Genomic DNA, 4,439 nt, shown 5'->3' with positions numbered 1-4,439 from the left:
CCCCTTAATTTACCGTGCTGTCTGTCCTTCCCTCTCACCTCCATCTCTGTTCCCACTTCTTCCTCTCTGCTCAGTGTCTTCGTGGAATGTAGCAATAAACATGAATTGTCATGACGGTTATGTTGACAGAGCCGTTCACAGATTACGCCCCTGGATCAGAGCCACAAATCTCCCAAAGAGGAGACGTTTGTTTGTGGGAGAATCAGTAATGAATGCAAAGAGGGGGGGGGGAAAAAAGAAAAATACAGTATTAGAAAGAAGTCAGAAAGACTTTTCTACTTTACAGAAATTTCTCCAAGAACAAGCCTGAAATTTCTCTGAATTTGAGAACTACAGCGTCCCCCCCTCCCACACACACACACACACACAATGGATTTAGTTGTCAGAAGTGTTGTCAGAGTCTTGTCTCACGGCTCTGAGTCTCATCCCACTCAGACAATGGGATGTCTAGTGGATGATATTCAAAAAGGCCCACTCGCAAATAGTGCCACTACGATTAGTTGACTTAATTGACCATTAAAATAAGTTAGTAGCAATTTTTTGAGTCTACGTGTTGTTTTACTATTGACAACCTATTTATTTTTGGTCTCCTGTTTCACTGTAGTTCACCTCAACACCAATCTGTGCGCCCCTGCTAGTTAATCTGCTATCCTCTTTCTTCCCCCTCCCCCTGCCCTCACTGCAACCACAATGCAGCACAAGCACCTAAAAAGGAAACTCATAGGAGTTGTTCAAGATGTGCCCACAGAAAAAAAAAGACAACCTAAGTATATGGTTATTAATGAAACGGTGAGCTAGTCTCTACTGATTATTAACTCTTGTGTAGTGCAATGGCTGTCTTTGAATGTTAAATAGGATACTTAGACCTTGGCAGTAATGTTTTAAACCCCACTGTGAGCAGCATGGCTGAGGGCCTGCCTGCTTTCAGCGTGATTCATTATTAGGCAGTGCTAAGCAGGGGGAGCTAAGCTAAACTAAGCGTAGTAGGCTAGTCCAGACTCTGACTAATATGGTATAGCCTAAGGGCTTCTGCACACTGCCTGCGTGGCGGCAGCGTGGAGTTGCTGTTGCATGGCAGCCGTGTGGCGTGTTCTATGTCTTTGCACACCAGAAACGTGTCTGACGCCGCTGTTTGTACACATGTATGTTTCCCATTGATTTGCTGCATTCAAGCAGTAGTATACTTCATGTTTAACGTACTGATTTGATTACAGCAAATCCAAAGTAACATTTAAGTTATTTATATCGTTTATGGCACAGGTCACATTTTATGTTTCGGCCCTTCAGTTGAGTTCGAAATAAATGGACACATACAACAAACACTGGATTTTCTTTTAAACTTTCTCGTAAACTGAGCAGTAAAACTGATAAAACAGTGGAAAGTGTTTCTTATTTAATTTCACCCTAAATGAGACTTGATGAAAAATGTTGCTACGTCTGTATACTGACCCCAGACTGCATATATGCCCTTTGGACAGGTCAACGCCTGTAAGTGAAATAAAGAAAAATGTGAGGTAGTGTAGGAAAAAGATGAATAGCATGATGTACCTCAAGACCAGGGGATGTATGATGCAGTAGATAAGTGATTTTGAGAATGACCTGTAATAAGATAATGATTATCCCTCCAACAGAGTAAAAACATTTTCTCCTCAATGCAGAAATAGCTTTGTTTCTTCACCTTTCAGGCAGAATTGACGTTTTTCAGAGCAAAAAAGCAAGAAATTTATCAAAAAGTGACGTTGACAAAACATGAAACGTTTTTTTTAATTGAAAGATAATAGACACATATCATCTTCCACTTAACCCTCCCTACAACTTGTTTTAGGTAACACACATGATCCAGATGCAGTAACACCTAAACAGTACCATATCTTTTTGCTTAGTTGAAATTAGGAAGTAGGCTGACACTAAACTATGTACCTCGTTAGGCAGAAGGTGCTGTGGGCTTTGATAAGTATACATAGAAGAATATAAGAAATAAATGTAAGTTGTCTTCATGTTAGAATTGTCTGTCTTCGGCAGCAAACTCTGCTTCGCAATAGAACGGGATCTGAACCCGTAGGCGTCGGATCTCGGATTCTTTATTTGGACCCTTAAAGACCTAATGTACATTGTGTTGCCTGCTTGCTTTCATGCATTAATATGCAGCTGCCAAAGCAAGCATGATGCAACTTTAACTCTGTACTGTTATAATAGATGATATATTTTGAAAACTCAGCCACATTTGAAATACTTTACATTATTCTTGATGAGACCTGTTGAGGTTATCAGGAACAGACTCCACTTTCCAGATAAATACTTGGAAACTTACTTTGCTGACTGATGTAGCTTCTCCTTTTTTGATAATATGTCCCATGTGATCCTGTACTTTTTCCCCCAATTTACCCCTCTCACACGACCAATTTGTGGTCCCAACCCACACAAAGTGTTACTATTAATTGCTTGTAATTTCAATGATCTAAGAAGCTTATTCTCATGTTACAATCACCAAGTCATTCATTCAGTTTTCCAAAGTTGTAATAAGCTTCAAGGTGGGCATCTGAAAGCAGGTGGTGTATTAAAAGCCACATGAAATGGAGAAAAGGCATTTGGGAGGGGGCGGGGGAATCTGGCTGTGATAACAAGGGAACAGCGAGGGACAAGAATGGTGTTAGTTGCAAGTCAGGTAGCCTGGAGACTGGGGATTAAAAGGGGCATTTTAATCAAGTTGTGTGCAAAGACAAAAAAGAAAGAAACTGCTAGATACTAGAACTCTAGATACTGCTGTGAGATATTTTGTTTTGTTCAGTGTGTTCCAGGAAATCTACTGAGCCTACAGTTGATGGAGAAATGTATAGTTTTTACTCTTTTGTGGTGAATGTCTTACTTTCCATTACTCTGTATAGTTCTGTTAAAGGTGCCTTTAAACAAGCCCAAATCCTCCACACCAACACGTCACATATTCTGTATTCAAAACATGTGGCATTAGAAAACGAGACTTGGTGGTTTAAAAAGCAGCCAGCCTACATTAGTGAGGTGCAGTATGTACTTGCCTTTCATTAGCCACAGTGGCTGTCATATTTGATAGCTCCTTGACTCCTCGGTCCTCGGCTGAACCGGAAGTGGTTCTGTCTATTCTCGTAAAGGTCGTCTTAAAGCTCTTATTTCTGCCCTGGGGAGGGATCATCAAGGAGGGATCATCGAGGAGGGATCATTGAGGAGCTATAGCCGGAAGCCGTGCAGTTGAAGGAGTTGCTAACTCCGCCCACACAGCTGACATATTCATGTGACGCTTCAGAGCAAAGGACGTCTCATCTCTGTAAAAACACATTTGCTGGTTGCCTCTGTCCTCCGATGATCTTCTTGCGTCTCTCCCTGGCCGCCTCGGTGGGAGGGACTAAGACGCAGGAAGGGAGACAAGTGGAGGACTCGAGGAGGCATAATAAGCGAGCGTGAGAATCACCAAGTGACTTGATGCAGGTGTAAAGAGCTAACGCTAGCTTAGCCATAGAAGTCCCATCCCATCCCAAGCTATAGGGTTGACACAAAAAAAACTTTAAATTATTTAGTGTAGGGTTACTAGTTGCTAACGTCAGTAAGCTAGTTTACGAAGAACACAAACAAATGTACAGTAAATAAGTCAACTTTCCAGTTACCGCATACCCACACTTCTAGTCCAGCAGTTTATCAACTACGGCTTTTCTGAATATTGTTTTTTGGGCTTCGGAACTTTGGTAGTCATCAACAGCAATTTTTGGAAGCTTGTGTGTGCAAAGTCCTGCCCTTGGGGAACCCGAGAAGTCAAATGAGAAGAGATAAGGACAACATAATGCAGTAAAGACTCCCACACTGAGGTGAAATGGAAATGCAACAGGTATCTTTTGGTTTGATAAAAAGCATTTGTTTTTAAAGTGCCCATATTATGCTCATTTTCAGGTTCATACTTGTATTTTGAGATTGTACAAGAATAGGTTTACATGGTTTCATTTTCAAAAAAATGTTTATGTTGTACAGCACATTGCTGCAGCTCCTCCTTTCACCCTGTGTGTTTAGGTCTCTGTTTAGCTACAGAGTGAGACATCTTACTTCTATACTATCTTTGTTGGGAGTCACATGCACAGTAGCTAGGTAAGATCACATCAGCTAGATAACTCTTTCTCCAACTTTGGTCAGTACAGGGCAGGATTAGCTGGGAGACTTCTTCTAAACAAGGGGCACTTGTGGAATACCTGCGGAACAGGGACATGGAGGTAGTTCTTTTGGAGATGATGTTGAACTAGTGTGTGTTGTACCAGTGTTTTGCCATTGAGCATGAGCTAGCATGCTAGCACTAACATGCTAAGGTTAGCCACCTTGTTTTGGCTAGTGACGTAGAAAGCCGTGCAGATTTTGAACAACTCAACTGGAGACTGAAGGCAGAGGACATTCAGGGTATCTCACTCAAAACAGCATGGATAGTT

General features: G+C 41.5%; 2 long non-coding RNA genes across 2 annotated transcripts in view; both read left to right on the top strand.

Moving 5' to 3' along the window:
• LOC116673065 (uncharacterized) overlaps nt 1–4,439 on the top strand; it is a 75,995-nt gene that overhangs the window by 53,679 nt on the left and 17,877 nt on the right. The window lies entirely within an intron of this gene.
• Nucleotides 1,071–4,439, top strand: part of LOC116673060 (uncharacterized) — a 12,268-nt gene continuing 8,899 nt past the window's right edge. Inside the window, exon 1 of the long non-coding RNA XR_004327727.1 lies at nt 1,071–1,196. This is a non-coding gene — a long non-coding RNA (uncharacterized LOC116673060). The remainder of the gene's footprint in view (nt 1,197–4,439) is intronic.

Source organism: Etheostoma spectabile, chromosome 23, assembly GCF_008692095.1.
Source record: "Etheostoma spectabile isolate EspeVRDwgs_2016 chromosome 23, UIUC_Espe_1.0, whole genome shotgun sequence".
NCBI lineage: Eukaryota > Metazoa > Chordata > Actinopteri > Perciformes > Percidae > Etheostoma > Etheostoma spectabile.
The sequence above is the reverse complement of the archived record's forward strand: the minus strand, read 5'-3'. Positions and strand labels throughout refer to the sequence as shown.